Source organism: Manis javanica, chromosome 6 (assembly GCF_040802235.1).
Source record: "Manis javanica isolate MJ-LG chromosome 6, MJ_LKY, whole genome shotgun sequence".
Lineage (NCBI taxonomy): Eukaryota > Metazoa > Chordata > Mammalia > Pholidota > Manidae > Manis > Manis javanica.
Genome location: NC_133161.1, coordinates 83,467,359 through 83,488,546, shown reverse-complemented (window position 1 = coordinate 83,488,546; position 21,188 = coordinate 83,467,359). Strand labels below are relative to the sequence as shown.

General features: G+C 34.6%; 1 long non-coding RNA gene across 1 annotated transcript in view; it reads right to left on the bottom strand.

Moving 5' to 3' along the window:
• Positions 1 to 231: 231 nt before the first annotated feature.
• LOC140849931 (uncharacterized) overlaps positions 232 to 21,188 on the bottom strand; it is a 147,664-nt gene continuing 126,707 nt past the window's right edge. The window contains exon 3 of the long non-coding RNA XR_012132344.1: positions 232 to 364. This is a non-coding gene — a long non-coding RNA (uncharacterized lncRNA). The remainder of the gene's footprint in view (positions 365 to 21,188) is intronic.

Sequence of the window (21,188 nt, the reverse complement as noted above, 5' to 3'; positions counted from 1 at the left end):
AATTTCAAATTACTATTTTTAGGTAGGCAATTACAGCACCACTGTTTATGAAATACAGAGTAGGACACATCTTTTTATACCTCTCCAGCATCCACCACCTCTTTTTATTTGGTAAAATCTCCCTTTTTAAGCTTTCTTTGTGAGAACGGCATGTTGAGCAGAGTGAAAACCAAGGGAACACCCAAATGGCCCCAGGCAGGCACATCACGCACTTTGTCATAAGAATTTAAATCTTTATTGGGTGACACAAGACAGAAAATGATGAAATGAATCACGAGATCGATCTTCCTGGAAGAGCCTATGCTTGAGTTGGAGCTGCTGTCTCTTATCTTGCCTTTGGCTCTTTCTTCATTTGAATCAGTTTCTGTTTCAAAAAAACAAGCCCAGTGGAAACATTAGTGAAGGGGGAGGTACAAACGCTATTCTTGCTCATCACGGTCAGTCAGTCTTTGTTAAATAAAGCACTGGGTTATCCACTCCAAGAATTAAAAAAAAAAAAAAGACGTATAACAACTCTCTGCCCCAAAAATGATTGCAGTCTGATCGGAAACATACAGCCCATTCACTTTCAAAAACAATGCAACTTGTTTAATACCGTGTAATTTAAGGCACTTTATGCTAGAATATGTGGATAGTGCAGAGGCTTTTTCAGTTGTTCAGAAGACAGAGCCATCTTTTACTGAGAGGGTCTTAATGTTTCATTTTATAGATGGGCACCAGCTCAACACAATTACATTTTAAAAGGGAAATGGCATGAACAAAATTCTAGCAGTTTAAATGCATAAGGCTTGTCCTTGGTGGAGAGAACCGGTTTAGAAAAAAGATGTGAAAGATGGTACTTCTGCTGAAGGTTTCCAAGTGAAATGCACACATCCTGAGGGATAAATGTGATCAGCCAGTGAGGCATGAAACAGATACCAGAACTTGTTATATTACTTTTATCTCATTATTTTAATTTCTACTTGTGTGTTTATTTTAAAACATATGATATATTCTAATACTACTATATGTATATACTAGATAAATAAGTATGCATATGTGGGGATTTTTCAATAATGTTTTGCTGTCGGAATAGATGGTCAAAAAGTCCCTTTTGTCTTTAATACATTCTCCATAAAGTTGCAAGAATAGTCACCCAAATAGTTTATTATACTATCTTACAAAAAACTTAAAAAACTAAAAAATCTCTAGTTGTCTACAGTTGCTTTCAAAGTTTTAAATATTCTGGACCCAATTTCATTTCCATTTTTGTATTTTACTCATTCAGTATACCCTAGTCTCTACCCTACATGAGCATGTTTTACAATTTCCTATTCACCTCTATCTCCAACTACTATTTATGTTCTTCCTTCTTTCTTTCCTTCCTTTCTCCCTTTATTTATTTCTTCTTACTTTTCTTTCTTTCTTCTTTCTAAGTAAATATTTATTATGATTACTAAAAATGGACCAGGCACTGTTCTAGATACTGAGACCAAAGCATGAAAATGTAATCTTTTTAAAATAACCTAATATTCTAGCAAAGGACTCATAGTCATACTCTGTTTTCCCATTACATAATCTCCTGTCAGAAATCTTCCTACTCCTCCAAGTCTACTCCCTTTGTGCATTATGGAATTCCATGGTTCTCCATGTATTTTGTTTGTATCTATAGTTCAGTTTACATTCTGTCTTGTTATTTTAACAAGGTGTTATAAAATTTTTAAATATTTCCTTTACTGTATTAAAGGAACTATACTTTAAGATACTTTCTCTGTACTGTATCATTGTTCATTCATTTATTTATTCATTCCACAAAATCATTGAGATCTTACTCTGTGCTATGTACAGTAACAAATTACTCAGTCCAGGTTCAACTTTAGAACACATGCAAATCCAGAACAGTAAACACACACACATACATGCACACAAAGACAGAAAATTCTTCTTGCAAAAATTGACTTTTAATATTTTTTAAAAAGCTAGTCAATATGTGAAAAATCAGAACTTAGTTGGATTCCCTAACATCTATCTTACAGCTTAGTCATATATTTATTTTGAACTATAGAAGAGGAAAGCAGCATAATATTTTCACTGCTCTGTGCTTTCAGTATTGTGATTGGTCCCTAGCCTTCATTACTTGAGACCTGTGACTGAATCATTTCACTCAGTAGGTACCTGATAAATGCCATTCCTATGGACCATTCAATAGATCAATAGTGTAAATTACTACCCTCCACCCCCTCAAAAAAATGATGAGCTTGGGATAAGGTTAGCAGATCTGGAATTTCAAATAAAAGAGTACTTTGTGGGATATACCTATGCTAAAGAGTATTTGTTGTTTATCTGAACTCAAATTTAACTCTGAGTCCTATATTTTGTCTGCCAACCCTACCTGGGGAGAATCTTGATTAAATACCATTAACATTTAAATAAGGCTACTTTCAAGAGCAAACTTATAATCTAGGCAATAGAAATGGTTCCTTTGTGAATTTCAGATTTTCTGTTCTTCCACAAAACATGCAGATGTGCAGTTAAAATGATCTGAAGAAGACAAATGGTATCATGGAATTTCTGGCAGATCTGTGCGGTGGCTTGTCCTCGGAGGAAAAGTGGACCACACATGCACTGGGTGAGTCAATTAAGTTTTGTTAACATGAATAGAAGTTGAACAGTTGATCATTCAAGATAAGAGTAGTCATTCATTTTGTTGTAGAGGTTACACAGTTACACAGTTGCTGAATTCCCGTTTCTTCATATTCTAATTTGTTCCTGAGTTCCACACTTTTTCTCTATTTCTCCCCTTGTTTTATGTTCAGTTCTTCCCCATTCCTAATCTCTACTTTAACCCTGCTCCTCAGCAACCTGTTTTCCCTACTGCTTAAATATTACAGTTAAGTTAATGTCTCATACTTCAATTCTTCTTTATAGTTTACACAACTTTTTACATGTATTCTATTAGTTGAAATTTAGAGAGAAATTAATGATTAAAATTACTATGAGATTTATAATAATAATTAATATTGACTGGGAGTTTGTTCTCTGGTACTTTACACTTACATTTCATGAATCTTCCCAGGACTCTATGAGGTAGCTACTACCAGTGATGTCTTTTTACATGTGAGGCCATTGAGGCAAGATCAGTGTAGAACTGAGGCTTAAATCCAAGCTGTCTGGCTTCAGACTCACTCTTGTACATGACACCATGCTAACTAACGCTCGGACGAGATGGGTGTATTAGTTTGCTAAGGCTGTAGAAACAAAATGCCACAGACTGGGTGACTCACATGACAGATATTCCTTTCACACAGTTCAGGAGGCTGGAAGTCCGGGACCGAGGCACTGGAGGGTGGGTTTCCCCTGTGGCCTCTTGCCATGGCTTGCACTTGGCTGCCATCTCACTGCCCTCACACAGCCTTCCCTCTGTGCACGGCATATCCTTGGTGTCTCTTCCTCTCATTGTAGGGACATCAGACTATTGGTTTAGGGCCCACCCTTATGTCCTATGTAACTTAAAGACCCTGTTTCCAAAAACAGTCACATTCTGAGGCACTAGAGGTCAGGACTTCAACATATGAATTTTGGGGGATACAAGGTAGTCCATGGCAATGGGTGATTCACAAATGGTCCAGAAGTTCATCAGAGTAGTGTCCTGGTCTCAAGCCCAAATCTTCAGCTCTGGAATCAACACCATACAAGACATGTTGCTCTTATTAGAATGTTCCACTTTAAGAACTATCCTAAGCAGGATAGATTCTTGAATGCCAGTTGTTCTGTCCTTTCTTTACTCAGATTTCTTGTTAGACTCTGTTTTAGACAGTTAAGTCTGCTTAACAAAATACCATTGGCTGGTTGGCTTAAACAACAGAAATTATATTCTCACAGTTTTGGAGACTGGAAATCCCAGATAAGGGTGCCAACATGGCTTCTGCTGAGGCCTCTCCTCCTGGCCAGTAGGGGCCACCATTCCCCTTGTGTGCTCACATGATAGCTTTGTGTATAGAGAGAAAGCAGCTTCTGTCACGTCTTTTCTAGTAACAGTCCTAATTCTACCATGAGGGCCCTATCATCATAACCTTATCTAACCATAAGTACCTCCAAAGGCATCTATCCCCAAATGTCACTCTGGTGGTTAGGGCTTCACCCTATGAATTGTGGGGGCATACAGAAATCCAGCCCATAGCAGAACCACATGTAAGCCAGAAATCACATCCATAGACTTGGGGAATGAACAATGACACTGCCATTACATAATCCATCACAAAAGGAAATCAAGCCAAGCTCCCAATCCAGAAAATTGTTTCAACTCTAAATATGCTTACCAGTTTGAAAGAGCCAATCCCATTTTTAAAATTTTTTAAATAGTTACAGGTGTTGGAAGAAGACAAGTTAAGTCTGGAGATATTCTCATTCATTTCTAGACAAGAATTTCTATAAACTATTATGGATAATGGGAAATATAATGCTCCCTATTCTTTTTGAGGCTTACACTATCAAAGTGCAATACTTAATGACACCTAATATCTTTCTCAGCCCATGATCCTCAGCTGTGCTGGAAAAGTCACAGTGGATGATGAGGTATTAAATGGACTTATTATTCTCCTACAAAATAGCCAGCGCAAGCATAACTTATATAGTAGGTTTTGGGTATTGTTCATTCTTATTTTTAAAATTAATATAATTTTAAGGGTAATTTTTCTCAAAAATTTCACTTGAAAAGAAACCAAGGTAACTTGAAGTTATAGGCTTCCACTGTTTATAGAAGATTCAGAACACTCGTCTTTTCTTTTTAATTATAAATATGATATGTTGTGCCAAATCATTATGATAAAAGGATAGGGAATACAATGACAAAATAACTGAAGCCTTCAAATGCTTTCAAGGCTCAGATTTCAACATTACGGTGATGCTGAGCCTGTAAAGAGTTCAGTCGAGCAATTTGGTCATGAGAATCAGTGATTTGAACCACAAATAACTAAATATGAAGTACACTGCTTATGTAAAATGTCACAAATTCTACTGTTAAATAACTTTGAAAGTAAATTTCAATCACAACTTGAAGGAAGAATTTAAATGAGAGTAACTGGACTCTGAAATACCAGAAGTATATCACCCCAAAGAGCAAAATAAATGTAACACTCGTAGTGCTTTCCTCCACCACATTCCCGTATCTCAATATTGTTTTTAAAAGGTGATAATTTTTAATAGTTCCTGTTTTTCATGGGGAAAAATAAGTTTGCACCGAGTATGTAAAAAGTTCTGCTAAATGATCCTAGTAGAAAACATTTTACCTGTATTTATAGTTTTCTTTCAGTGATTGAGGGCATGTTTTTAGGTGAAATTAGAAAGTTTAAAATCTAAGAGAAAAAATCATTGAAAGATATTGATTAAAACCTGTCACCTCTAAGCTTCTATGCAGTGTAGATTGACAATAATTCAAAAGTACTCTCCTCGGAGAACTCTGTGGTGGGTGAAGTGAGCTGATGTTCTCAACTAATGCCCTAATGAAAGGTATGTTCTTTAATAAATACCTATGTTGTCAATACTATATATGAGTCTAAGGAGATTATTTTAAAGTTACCAACTGTATTTGTCTTTTCATTTTCAAGCTTCAAATATTATTGTAATGTATGAAGTAGACAGCGGTTATATGCACCGAGTGCCATGTGCTTTAGCTATTACTTGTAACTGCTCAATTAGCTATATCTTGCTTCCAAAGACTGGACAATTATTTCAAATGAAAACCATTTAGCCAAATGTTAGCCAGCCTCCAAGATGACCTAGAGCAACTGCCACTCCCTGGCTCTCACGCCCTTGTGCAATCCCCTTGCAATTGTATCAGGGTTGGTCTGTACAAACAAGAATACATCGAACTGGTGCTGTGCCGTTTCCGAGGCTTCTTCCTTGCTCTCTGGCACTCATTCTAGTGGCAGCCAGTGGACGTGTCACAGGACATTCAGGCAGCCGGGTAGAGAATCCCACAGGACCAGGAGCTGAGGCACCTTATTTTATTATTATTATTTCAAATCTTGGTACTAAAAACCTATCCTTGATAACAGTTTGAATATACACAATCATGTACTCATAATTATCATTATGGAATATTTATTGCCACTGTACATATTTAAGAACTGCTTTCAACACATTAAATTCAATTTGAAATTTAAGTGCATATCATAACCTAAACCGTACTTCCTTCTTAAATCTAACAGTCTATGGCCCTAAGAATACATTATTACATAATTAAATTGTAAAACCCCAGTCTAGAGCTCTTTTATGTGTGCTTTGAACCAAGATATTTAAGTAAATGTGCATCATATTACTAATTTTAAAAGCAAAGGTGATCCAGTAATTCATAAAACATGTACATTAGTCACAAACCTAATGATATTATCAACAATATCAAAGGTTCATCTCAAGAATCAAAAAGTTAGAAATTAATCTGGTCTCAATTTTTTAAATATATTTTCCCCGACCCATCTTTGTTTTCAAAGCTTAGCTCTGTTAACATTAATCATGCAGCTGGACTTGACAGGGAAGATATAAGGGTCACCCTATATCTGAGTACCTGCCTGAAGAGCACGTATCAAACACTCATATATCCAGGGGCCTTCTTAAATAAGTCCATAAAAAGGAGACTATCGTAGATACTCCTAATAAAAACATTTCCTGCCAGATGTTACTTCTTGCAGTGACTGTTCTTACAATTAGCTCCAAAGAATCTTCAGCACAGAATCTCAACAGGAGTATTTAATACACATTTTTAATAGAATTTTTAAAGTTACAAAGTTCTGGTACTTTGCTGTGTGTCACTCTTCTATCATGTTGGCCTCTGGGGCATTTGAGTAAAGCAAGCATAGGATTGTGCCCAAGTTAGGATGGTACAGCAATATTGCTCTCAAGCAACACAGTATCTGCAGTAATGAAACAGGGTCATGCAGCTTAGGGGAAATTTCCTGTCTGATTCATTGAGTTAACTAAGGTGCAGAAGAAAAAATACAAAGTGTATAAAAATATTAAGGTATTAGATTTCTATTTTGATTAAACTTGGGACTAATTTTGTTAGTAAATAGCCCCTAATTTATAGAGCAGTTTCAGGTATACAGAAAAGCTGAGCAGAAATTCCAGAGAGTTCCTATATCATCTCCCAATACACACATATACTTACCTCTATTAACATCTTTCATTTGTCTATACATGTGTTACAACTGTTGATACAATGCTGATACATTACTAGTAACTGAAATCCATAGTTTACATGCGGGTTCACTCTTGTATGTTGTTTGTGCTGTGCTCTTTGGGTTTGGACAAATGTGTGACATGTATCCATCATTGTATTATAGAGAGTACTTTCACTACCCTAAAAATTATTTGTGCTCCACTTACACATTCCTCCTACCTCCCCAAACCCTGCAACCACTGATATTTTTGCTGTCTCTTTGATTTGCTTTACTAAAATGTCTGATAGTTGGAATTTTACAGTATGTAGCTTTCTCAGATTAGTTTTTTCACTTAGCAGTATGTATTTGTGTGTCCTCCATGTCTTTTTTGTCACTTGGTAGCTCATTTCTTTGTATCGCTGAGCAATCCTCTATCGTCTGGCTGTGCCGCAGTGTCTGTTCACCAAGGACATCCTGGGTGCTTTCAACTTTGGGTATTTATGAATAAAGTTACTATAAATATTTGTGTTCAGGATTCTGTGTGGACATAAGTTTTTAAACCCTTTGGGTAAACACCAAGAAGCATGATTACCTGATTGTATGGTATGAGTATGGTTAGTTTTGGAAGAAACTGCCAAACTATTTTCCAAAGTGGCTGTATCATTTGCATTCCCACCAGCAATGCATCACTGCTTCTGTTGCTCCTTGTCAGCATTTGGATCAGTGTTTTAAATTTTGGGAATTTTGGTAGGTGTGTAGGTGTATTTTGTTTGAATTCACATTTCCCTGATGACATACTATGGCTGAGAGTCTTTACATATGTTTATTATATCATCTTTGATGTGGTGTCTATTCAGATCATTTGCCCATTTTTTAAATGTGGTTGTTTGTTTTCTTCATTGAGTTTTAAGAATTCTTTGTATATTTTAGATATCAATATTCATCAGATAAATATTTTGCAAAGATTTCCTCCCAGTCTGTGGCTTGTAGAATTAATTTGTAGACTTTTTTTATGTTATCCTATACTTTTTAGAGAAGTGTAAAATATGTATTGCTAAGAGTCATAAATTATTGAGTTTACAAAACTAAATATAATGACCTACCGAGTTTGATCAACTGAGTTACTTACCAAAAACACAGGATCTGGCATAAATGCCAACTATTTTTCATATTGCTTTCATCTAAATACTGTAATGTTTAGATTGTCTTCATATAAGCAAATCTTTTCTTATAATTCTGATCAGACTAACACAAATAATAAAATTGATAAACTAATGTGACATAAAGTACTTCCATTTTGATGAAAGGAAACTAAAAACACTAGGAAAAGAACACTAGGAAAATGCCTACATGTGATATTTTGTGTTCAAGCTTTAAAAATAAACTCATCTCATAATGCCAGTCAAACATAAATAACATTTCACTTAAATTTCCTTGGGTAATTGTGTCCTTTTTTAGTTTCATAAAGATTGTACTAACAAACAAAAGTGTTTATGAATGTTGAATCAGTAAGGTTTAGAAAAAGCCAATTTCACATGCTTCATTTGTAAATTCTCCACAAAGGATTTTATTTACTCTTTTATGAAAGCACTTTTGCTTTGGGGAAAAAAATCAATATTTTGTCATCTAAATGCTTATCTTCTAGTTCCCAATGACCTCAATTTATTTCTAAGTGTTCCTATTAATATAGATGTTGAACAGAAAAAGGCCAAGAAATAAAATTCTTTCTGCTAGAGAAGGTTATAACTCCATTACTTGGGAAGGGACCAGGGAGACCAATCTCTCCCAAGTGCCTCCAGGACCCCCATGGCAGAAAGCCCGATATTCTATCTTTGCTTGAAATACTTCAGTAGATTTCCCTAGGTTATAATGTATCCTTTCCAACTTCTTGTGGAATAGAGTTATAAGATACTGGAAACATATGCCAAGGCAGGTTGTGAAAAGATTTATGCCATACTAAGAAGTTTGGATAGTATCTTGACTGAAAATCAGAACCAGCAGATATTTTTTAGTAAACAAGAAACATTTTCAGTCCTTTGTTTTAAAAGAATGTCTTGAATATCAATTTATAGAATGTGCTAGTTGTCCAGATTGAAGACTGAGAAAACAGTTAAAACAATGCTCCAATGATCTTCTAGCCAAGGGCACTGATGCCTTCAACTACTGAGGGTGGGCCTTAGAGGAGATGACAGAGGTATGAAGTACGTGGAGTTTTCTGACTTTAGCAACTGGTTCATTATGAAGGAATGAGGAGAGAGGATATGAAATTAAAGATGACTGAGTTTTCTAATATGAGCCTCTAAATGACCAAAGTTGCTATTAGCTAATATTGATAATAAAACTAATACAGTAATATAACAAGTCCAGATTTGAAGATAACACATTTTAAGTTCTAAAAATGTTGCATTGTATTTAGAATATAAACTTATTTCCTTTTCCATTTTGTAAAGTTTGTGAAAAAGTCTTTTTAAGAACCTTAGATTTTTGTCTGTTATGTATAATAGGAATTGTTGACTTAAGGTGAGCCTAATGAAATGTTAATCAGCAAACAGATGGATAAAATGAAGTGGCAGAACCTCTGTCCACTTTCCTAAATACACTTCTGATAATTTCTCATGAGCAAATATTATACTTAATAAGAATTTAGAGCTTAGAATAATGTCCACTGTTCTCTACTTACTAGATACAGTGTGAGTCAAGCATAGTCTTTCTGCTCATTCCCAACTTTATTCAAAACATTCAATGAACCCAGTACTTACTTCACAGGAACCAAAATTAAACATTGTTAATTACTTGCTAAGTTCCTATGTGGGAAAGAGATGGAGAAAAATTTATACAAACTATGAATGTAATTTCTGAAAAACAATTCCTTGTTAATACATACCCTCAAAACATCCTTTCTAGAAAATAATACTTAATTAGTGGTTCATAACCTTAGTGTGCATAAGAACCCCTTAAGACACTTGTTAAATTGTATAATGTGTTCTACCCTTCAGATTCCATTCAGCAAATTATACAGGGATCCTAGGAACCTGCATTGATCATAAGTGCCTCCGGGATATCTAATGTATGTGTTCTCTGAGCAACAAGGGAGAAACAGCCTTAAAGAATCACCTTAAGAGTCCTTTAAAATTTCTGTTAGAGTTTTCTCTTTCCTCTGAGTTGTAATTTAGCAAATGTTCCCATTTGTTTTTATTACGATTTCAATTTTCAAATCTTGCAAATATTCCCATTATGTATCACCGACAACATGCCTGCCTGTGACTTTGGACTGATCCTTACTGTGCACCTGAGGTCAGCATCTCTGGGGCCTGACGCCAACCAATGTAACACCATTATCTGCTGCCTGAAGCTGGTGACAAAATCATTCTCACTTCTTGTGAAGAGCATATCAAGTTGGATGAAACAATCATGAAGAACGGGAGAGATTGCAGTCCTTATTTTACTCTGATAAAACTTTTAAATCAATATTTGCCTGGAAGATTTTCTTTTTCTTCACTAAGACCAGAAAGGTGAATACATTTCTTTTCAGATCCAACAATGATATGGTTAGGAGGTAACAACCTCAAAGTCTACCCAATCAGATCTTTCTGAGTGTGTGGATCCATTTTGCAAAAGAACCAAATTACAGAAGCATTGACAAAAGCCTTCCTGGTTACCTTAATTTTGTTTTTCAAATTCTTCTCTGTTCTTTCATCCTTCCTAGCCTGTATTTCCCCATGAAATGCACTCTACTAAAATGTAAAAGAAGTAAACTTGCTATATAGTCACTCAATATCTCAAACTCAAACACATCTCCTAGCTTGATGGGTCTTTGTGCATCTCTGAACAGGTGCTGATTTTCTCTGACTCATCAGACTGGCAGTTAGAAAACTTCAGCTGGTAAATACCAATACCTTCCTCTGTCATTAGCTGTGGCTGCTGGAATAATGAAACATCTGGCATCTTCCTCTCTTGATTAAACAGGCCATTCCAAGATCTGTCATCCAGCCTGTGAGCATGAAGACCTGAGCGTACACCTCTTCTGTCCTTTCGTTCATGTATTGCAGATGTTGGGGCGTTCTACAGATGAATTTTGTTAAAATGAGGATTTTAAACCTATTATATTCAGCAAAAAGAAATTAAAACAAAGTTGAAAACCGTTTAAACAAAGAAAGAATTTTTAAATAGTATAATGTTGCTAATAGTTGAAGGTTTAAGAAAAAATATCAAGAACAAATCAATGAATTTAGCATGTTCTTTTGTCAAATATTTAAACTAAATAAAATGTGTGTAGAAATTTCCTGTAAGAATATTATGATAATAAACTAGAAGCTAGAGAGTTCTCTATTTTACTTCTTTAATTACTAAATAGGTGCTTGCTGGTAAACTGGAATGTAACATTTTTTGGAGAGAATTAGTGGTTTTCTGGAATCTTAAAAAAGATATATTCAAGTGTAATTGAATGTTAAAAGAGATTCTTTATCTCAAGACTTTTATTTTTCCTACTTGTAAATTAAAATTCTAGCAGATTTAACAAACAATTTGGAAACAGTAATATTGAATGTAAGTAATAGCATATGAATCATTCAGGGAAAAAAATTGCCCCAAGACTTAATCCAATGCAATGGAATTTGAGTTCTCTGTTACAGCCCAGGAAATGAATCAGAGATTGACTGAAAATACTATGTTAAGCTTTCAATACAACATTACAGTTGGGAAATAAATGGGACTTTGGAAAAGAAATAGAACATATTTTTGTCTCCTACTCCCCTGTGACCAACCACCACCACCATACAAACATGTTTCTGCATTTGAAAACTCTGCAAGTTCTGGTCATCACTCCTTGCAGTTGATAAAGTGGACTGGAAAAAAGAGAAAACAGAAATGAAGGGGGATGAAGAAAAAAGGTTAACAGAGGAACATACCTTCATTAATAAACTAAAAAGTATTTTTCTACAAGCAAAAGAAATGACTGAGAGGCTAAATTATTTTGAATAAATCATGAAAGCAATAGCTAGGATAAATCTTTTTTTCTTTGATGCTAAAAGTAAGAGAAAGAAACTATTACATACTTATAATTACCAAATTGTAAATTTATATGTTTCTCCAAAATCTGTGCTTTGGAGAATTCTAAGGGATAGCAGAGAAAAAAAGTGCTTTTATGTGATCAAGTAATTTTGAACATGACTATGTGCACAAGAGGCTCTACAAGAGATTAAACATATTTTGTGTATTAAAAGCATTGAGGAAGTTTTCCAAAGAGAAACCTGCTTATCTTAGAATTTCTCAAATTTACTTGGTCACAGAGCCCTTTTATGTCCCAATAATAGATATAAATATCCACTGGAACTAGTTTCCATGGAACAAATCTTGGGTTTCTCTGATTTGTAAGGAGAGCTTTATCTACTTTCCTGCTAAGTTTTATTATTGAAGACCTGACTTGTCTTCTACTCAAAAGTGAAATATTAGGTCCATAATAATTGTCACACTGTCCATTTCAGCACTCTGTCAGGAGTCTCTGAGGATTCATCAGAAACTCTGGGATAGGTCTCAAAAGGTTTTTTTTTACTGATCCCAAACACCTATCTTAAGAAATAAAGCCTTTAAACACCTAAGTCATACTTGATTCTTAAAATAATACAGTATTGTATACATAAATGATTTATGAGATTGAAGGAAGGTAAATTAGGGCTCCAAAGTTATTGATTATCTATGTTATTTAGTATTTTTTCTATCACCCTACACCACTTGGAAATCAAAGAAACGCAAAAATGCTTATGTAGATTCATCACTTTTAAACTTTTGGTTAAGGAGATTTGCAGCCTCAGAGAACTGTACAATTAAAGCCCATGTACCCATCACCAAATTCTACAGTTATTTCTACATTTGTCAATCTTGTCAGTAGTTTCATTTAATGTAAATAGTACATATGAAAAATATTATTAAAAGCTTCTTGTGGAAACTATAGTATTTACACATTTACATGATAAAAGTCCTGAAATCCTAGGAGATTACTGACAAATAATGTTTAACAGAATATAGAGCCTCCAAGTTCTAAAAGTTACAATAGTTTGCTGCTTTTCCCAAAATAATGAAATATAACTTCTACTCTTGGGCTGGCAGACAGAGAAACCAATTACTTAGCATAACTCCTCTGTGTCTTGCTTGATAAGTAAGAGGATTGCATAGAATAAAGCTTTTTGTTTTTGAAATAACATTTTCATTGAAATTCTTCTATAGATTGGTGTACCATGTATAATGTCTGTAAGCAGTCTTATGCAATGTTTATTTTTACATAGCCTCTAAAATCTTCAGTTTACTGTAAAAAATTATCTTTAAACTTCTTAATTAGAATAAATCTTCAGGCTGACAAAATATTTTAATTATATCATGTATAATCATGTTAAAGAACAACATTTGAAAACTTTATACAGGAAATATCTGAAAATTTTAATGAGCATCACTTACTACCCTGCAAAAAAATGCTGATAAAACTTATTTCTGTATTCTCTATGGTAACCAAAATATTAATGAGCTCTGACTAGAGATACATGCTACTATATTATCCTTTCCAGAAGATGAATTCCATAGACTTGTCTGTTGTTTATTTTCATAAAATTTGACTTGGGAACTGTTTGTATGACTCTGTAGCTTGAAGATAGTTACTTTTCTTGTCCTTATCATAGATTATATATTTCAGCACATCCTCTGTAAACTAATAGTGTTCAGTTAGGAGACTTAGTGTTTTATGTTTTTTTTCATCAAAAAAAAAAGAATCTTGGCAACAACTGATGAAATAATTTAGCAGTGTAGAAACAACTCTAAAATAGCAATAATAGCTCAAATGTTTCAGGACCTACTTGTCTCAAAAAGTACAGTCAGTTAGGCATTCCTCTTATCCTCAGGAAATTGAAGATGCTAAGTAATTAATATAAAGTCACAGATAGGAAGAAACAGACTAAAATGTATGCTCGGGCTGTCTGATGTTAGAGTGCAAGCCCTTAGTTAAACTGCTTCTGCCATCAGTCCTCACGTTAATCTCTATAGGCTATCTCCCAAACACCCACGTTTCAGCCAAGTATAGTCCTTTCCTGTGCTCCTGCAGTTGGCTCTCACAGAGGAGAGCTCTGTTCCATCATCCAAGGACCCTGAGTCTTCCTATGTGATGTCACCATCATCTTCAACTTGAGGCCTTGCTCCAAGTTTGTCTTGGAAGGGGAAGGATGGAGAATCGCTACAGGAAATTTCTATTGCCAGGCCTAGAATTTACATAATTTCCTGCTCACATTTGCCAGAGCTTAGTCCCATGGTTCCTAACTTGAGGTGTTTAGGAATATAGTTTAGCTGCACGGAAAAGATGAATGAATAAATAAAATATAAGATATGTGTGCAAACACACGCACATGCACACACACATATAATTAAGCCTTTATAAGGAAGGAAATCTTGACATATGTGACAACATGAATGAACCTAGAGAACATTATACTAAGTGAACTAAGCCCAGCACAGAAAGGCAAAGACTGCGTGATCTCACATGTGGCATCTAAAATAGTCATAGTCATAGAGGCAGAACATAGAATGGTGGTTGCCAGCAGCTTGGGACAGCAGGAAATGGAGAGATTGGTTAAGGGTATATTCAAGACAAATAAGATTCTGAAGACCTAATGTACAGCAATGTGACCCCAGTCAGTAGTATCATATTGTGTACTTGAAATTTTCTAAGAGGGTAAATGTTAAGTAGTTTCTCAACAGAAAAAACAAAATAGTAACTGTAAGGTGATAGATACATTAATTAGCTTGATTGTGGTGATTATTTCACAATGTTTGTGTATATCAGAGTATCAAGTTGTACATCTTCAATATATATAATTTTTATTTGTGAATTATACATCTATAAACCTGGGGGGAAAAGTAGATAATATTACACATTCGTATTTCAGATAGCCAAAAGCTGTTTTAAAGTGAACTTGCCAAATATTTACAGAACAACACTGATGATTTTTTAATTCAAATAAGTTCAGTTTTAGATCCAAGTTGATAAAGTTCTATTAGTGTTATTTACTGCAGTTTTTCATACTTGCAAGGAAATTAGTTGAACTGCAGTGCCCAGAATATAACACTTTACTGCTTCCATACTTCTATTTCTTTTTCTAGAAGAAAATACATGTGTATAACATGAAAATTTAAAAGCATGACCTGAGATTTAAGAACATCCTTGTGGAAAAAAAAGTCCTATAGATGGAAGGATATGAAAGGATCAAAATAATTCAGAATAGGATTTAAAATGGAAATTATGGATCCCATAAGCATAAAGTGAGGACAAGAAAATGAGAAAGCTTCTGTGATTCAGTAGATTTCATTGTACTGAGTTCATTGAATCAAAGGTAACTATAATGCCTTGTATTATATTATATGTTGAAACTTTAATGTCTTAAAGTCAGGGGGTCGGAAACTAAGTAGATTTGACTCTTCTGCCAGCCGGAAAGCTCTCCTGTGACTACCTCTGCAAGATTCAGCCCCTGTTAAAAGCTGCCAAGTGCTCAGAGGTTCTCATCACTCATGTTTATGTCATCTCAAGCAATCATATTCAGTATTAATTTACAAAGAGTAATGTTCCAAAAGTTTTGGTTGGATCTCTACACCTGTACTGTATTTACATCATCAAATAGAATTAATCTCTGTTTTAAAATGCTCTTCTAATAAAACAAATGTATTTCTACATGCTCATGAACGTTTCATCTTCCTATAAATTTCAAATTCCTTGGCATCTTTCTCCAAAAATAAAAACATGTCTTTCACATGTAAATAGGCAATTTTTACAGGTATTTGAAATCGGTCAACTGTTTCTATCAAAATATTTTGAAAGCACAAGTTTAAAAAAGTTAACCGAAGGTCTGTGTTGTTTACTTCATGTTCCTTTCCTCATTAGTCTTTAGGTCCTCCATTAATTCCCAGTCTGGCAGCATCAGCACGTATCTGCTTCTGTCTGGAGGGATGAAGTAGATGGTGCGTGTCCTTGCTGCCGTGATCGACACTTGCTCCCTGAGGCAACTAGGCAGAGTGACGCAGAGGCTTCAGGGCTATTACCCTTGCTTTATTTTCAGTGATATCAGCAATAATTCAAAGGTATTTCAGTACTATAAAAGCATGATTAGGCCCTTAACCACTCTTTGCCCCAAAAGGCTGGCCCAGATGGATAATTTTATTTCAAACTATAAGATTTTTTATAGTTTGAAATAAACTATAAGACTTGTTTATAGGAGACTTTTTGATAACTCAGTGCAACTGGCTACAACACAGTTACATAAATGAAGAGCAATAGAGTTGGGAGGCGCGGCCCAGTTCTGTGAGCTGGACGTCCCCACTCAGCCAGGAGCAAGCTCTCAAAAACTCGTTACTCTCCAAAGATGGAATTAGGAAGCTCACTTTATGAGCTCAGTTACAATAGTCTCACTTGCCTTGAAATTACAGATATATTTAACATTTATTTCTAAAATTTTATTTTTGTACATTTAAGTGATCCATCTGTAATCTGTTTTTCTATGTTGTATAAAGTTAGTGTTCAATTCTATTTTCTTCCAGATGAGTGGTAGCCAATTGTGCCAACATAATTTATTAAATATAATATCCTTTCCCACTCATCTGAAATACCAGCTTTTACATATACTAAATTTCTGTAAATATCATGAGCTTTTTCTCCTTTTCCCCTCTTGAACATTTGGTCACTTATGTTACATTACCACATTGCTCAATTATGTATCTTTGAAATAAGTCTTAATAGCTAGTAAAAGAAGGTCCCTCACACACCCATACACACACACACACACACACACACAAATCATAGTGGACATGATTCTTTACAGACAGAGCCAAACAAGTTTACAGTCACATTACCTAAGGGTGAGGAAACGTAAAACCCTTCTTGGCTAGTGCTGACTAGCTCACAGATTTCAAGAGGTGATATGGCATGAAAAATGTACACATTGGCAGGTTCTGAAGATTAGTAGGCTGTGGAAGAATTTTTTAAATGTCTGTTATGTATTAAGCAAGAAAACCATTATATGGGAGAGCAGGTTTTCAATGCTGGGGGTACTGGCTTCCTTTATAAGGACACTGGCAAATGCATAACACAAATTATCTCCTAAGCTCCTGGCATTATATCGTTGAAAGACCATGCAAATAATTATTTGTAAGAAATATATATTAATAGTGTATTTTTAAATAGAAATACATATTTTAACAAGGTTATATATTGATCAGTCAATGAAAAGGTTATGACTAGAGGCTCACAGGAACCTAACTATATTTCCTCTAGGAGCTGTGGTTCCATATGAGCTAATTCAGTGTCCTTAGCCACTTTATAGAACATAGGCTTGTCACAAATAACAAGGATAAACTGCAATCTGTCTTTATCTATAGTTGGTTTTAAGATGTTCTTTCTCTTTTTTCTTGTTCTGTAGATCCATCAGATATGTATAGGCATAGCATTTTATTAATTCAATTTGAGATTCATTGTTTCTCTGGCTCTAAGTTTCTTGTCTTCAATTATTTCTGACAATCCTTCATTAATTCTCAGGCATGATCTCCTCAAATATTCTTTTTCTCTTACTCTCTGTTCCCCATCTACGATCATAGTCATATTCATCTTGAGCCCTCCTTATCTTCATTATCTTCTCTCTTTTTCTTTCTTTTCCCTCGCTGCTGCATTCTGGATGATTTCTGCCATGCGGTATTCTAACACATCTCTTTCTCTTCAGCTCTTTCTAATCTGTTATTTTTTTTAATTACTGAGTTTTACCTTTGATTAATGTACTTTTGATGTCTTGAAGTTTTATTTACCTTTATATTCTTTCACATTGTTATTCCATTTTTTATGTATTTAATAATTGGAATGATACTTTTAGTCTTATTTCAGTTCCATCTAGTGTGGCAACCACAAGCCACATGGAGCTATTTAGTATTCAGAGCTTGAAATATGATTTGTCTGAATTGAAATGTGCTGGAAGTGTAAAAGCCCATTGATCTCAAAGACTTAGTATAAAAAAAAGAATACAATGAATAATTTCATTGATCATATATTGAAATAATAATATTCTTTATACTTGGGATTAAGTAAACTATCAAAATTAATTTCATCTGTTTATTTTATTCTTTTAATGAGACTGCTAAATATATTTAAAATTAAATATGTGCCTTACATTATGTTTTTTATTGGGCAGTGCTGGTCTATAGCCTGAAACTCCATTAGTTCAAGTTCGTATGGTTCTTATTCTTCTCTTTATTTTTCTGCTAACATTTGCTCATGGTGATTTATTTCTTCAGATGTCTTGAAATTTTGTGTTTTGTGTTCTTAGCTTGTTTTCCTGTCATGTGTATTTAGATGTGTTACTCACTTTATGTTAATTGCTCAACTCGTAGGACCCCAGCCAGGTAGAAATATTGTCAATTTTAGTCATGCTGTTTACAGTGACAGGACTGGGAATACAAACTCTCAGAGGAGACCTTTGTCCACACCTATGATTCAAGTCAGGGCAAATAGGGTTTCTTTCAGACAACCTTTTCTTTCAGTAACATTTCCTTAATGAAATGAAACTACCGAAGTTTGCATTGTATAGTTCTTTGTGGGTCCCAACTCTATCCAGAGTCTTCAGTTCAAACATGAATCTATCTTAAAACTAATGATTCGTTTCCTTGCTCCACACAGTCCTCAAAATGCAAGCTTCCTTTTTACCAAGACGAGTGACTGCCTCTCCAGCAAGAGGATCATCACCAGTTTACATGTTTTTTTTCTTCCATTTTTTTTATTAAGGTATCATTGATATACACTCTTATGAAGGTTTCACATCAAAAACATGTGGTTACATGTTTTGTTTTGTTTTTTAACCAGTTTTCTATTTGTTTGGCCCCTGGGATTTGTCCATCCTTATTTCAAGCTCATATTCATCTACAAGAATGTTTTACAGTTTATCCAGCATTTTTAATACTTTTCAACTGGAAAGAATTTTATGTAATCTTAGGCTACCATATTACTAGAAATAGAAGCCCTTGTCCTTTATCTATTCTGTATTTATTTTGATCCATTGGATCTGTCTAATGCTGAGAGAGGCATATTCGCATCACCCATACCAATCGTTATTTGTGATGTTCCACTTTTATTTAGTGATTTTGCTGTATGTTGGAGTTTTCTGGTTTTGGTATAATAAGTGTATTTCTCATATCTTCATCAAAAATTGTGTTTTCTGTCATTCTTTCTCTTTTCTAACCTTAAGTTCTACCATGTTTCATTATTATCTTGTTAATCCTTCCTTATTTTGTGTGTTTTTTGCTTGACATATATTTGCCCATCCCTTTTTTTGAAATGCTGTATATATCTTGGCTTAAATATGTTTCTTTAAGTTTTGGTCCAGTTTGTATACTTTTTGTGCAGTAGACAACTTTGAAGCCCATACCTGACTGAGGCCTTGAATCACATTGAATACAAAAGAACTCTTAGGTAATGAGATACAACTTTAGATGTCTCAATAAAAAGGGGAAAGAACTAGAAAAATCAAGGAGAGTCAAGATTACATGTAACATTCAAGGAATAATGACAACTAAAGGAACAATGCTTCCCCATTGTCTTAAGCTAAAACAATACTCCATCATTTCTTTCAAGGTGATAATAAATATAATTTCCATTGTTAGGACAAAATGTTAAAGAGATGTTCTTGTAGGCCTATCTTCTGTTACCTTGGATAAGTTGCTTACTTGATGAACTATTGAGTGAATATACGATACTCTGATTATCTATAGGTAATCAATTGAAGGGAAAATACTATCCTTTCCACCAAATTGGTGCATGAAGTTGTGACACCAACTTACAGTTTCTCTTCTATAATCAATGTTTAGAAATCTTTAGAGGTGTCGTCAGCCTTCATCCAATTTTGAATCTTCTTTTAGGTTCTGCTAATTAATTTTTGGTTTCTCACTTTGTTCTTGTCTCATTCCCTCTACCCAGTGTTTTGATTGGGTGCTTTCTTGATTAGGAGGTATTATCATATTAATCTAGTGTGTGCCAAAATTTACCTAATAACTTTGGAGCATTCTATTTCCTATCCACACCCTGTGCCATATATCTTAGACATTTTATTTTTCCTGTGTTCTATCACCCCAGGAATAAATGTGAAAAATCAGAGAAGGGAAGACCACACATTCCAAGTAAGGCACAGGTGCAGTGCATCCTTTCCCTCACATGGGACAAACATTGTTGAAAGAAGGAGTTCCAAGCAGTACCACTGTGGGTCATGACTGAGTACAAGCTCCACTTAAATGTTTCACACAAATACCATGTAAACTACAGTGAAATATATAGAGATGCTTACCAATATGGAATGTTGTGAATTTTCCTTCTAAAATCGAAGACAGATACATCAAAATATTCAATCCAAATTAGTTCTGTATTAAAGCACTAAGGCATTCTTGTTATTAACTTTTCAAAATTGTGAGAAAGGAATGACATGAAAATTTAGGGCCTTCTACTGAAGGACTCAGCCATTCATATAGTCACACCTATTCCCCAGGAATTGCTTCTGACATTTTTTTTTTTGTGACTAGTGTCAGGCTGTTGTTTTCTCCACTGACTAAAAATTTATCGAATTTTCTTGTTATCACACTGAAAACAATCTTTTCTACTTCAGAGTCTCTTGGAGTTATAGGCAGACTTTTAAAGATATAAATTAATGTGTCTCATTCATTAAGCATACTCCAAATGCCAAGCACAGTGCCTGAAATATGAGGTCTTCAGTACATTTTTTAATTAGTGGAGACATGAATATTTTTATGTAGTTTCTTTTATGACCAAAGGGAAATAGTTTCCAGGTCAGCTGTCCTGCATAGCACTAAACCCTGTGGTTAAAGATTTTTCTCTGACCAAGTAGCATACTCTCTTCAATCAAACATATATTCTGTTCACCTCTTTCACTCTTAAATCTAACACTATGCCTGGCAATTTGATACGTGATAAATAAGTGAAAGCATGTATCAATCAATTAATGCATGATAAAGGCAATTTTATATCAGTGCATAGAG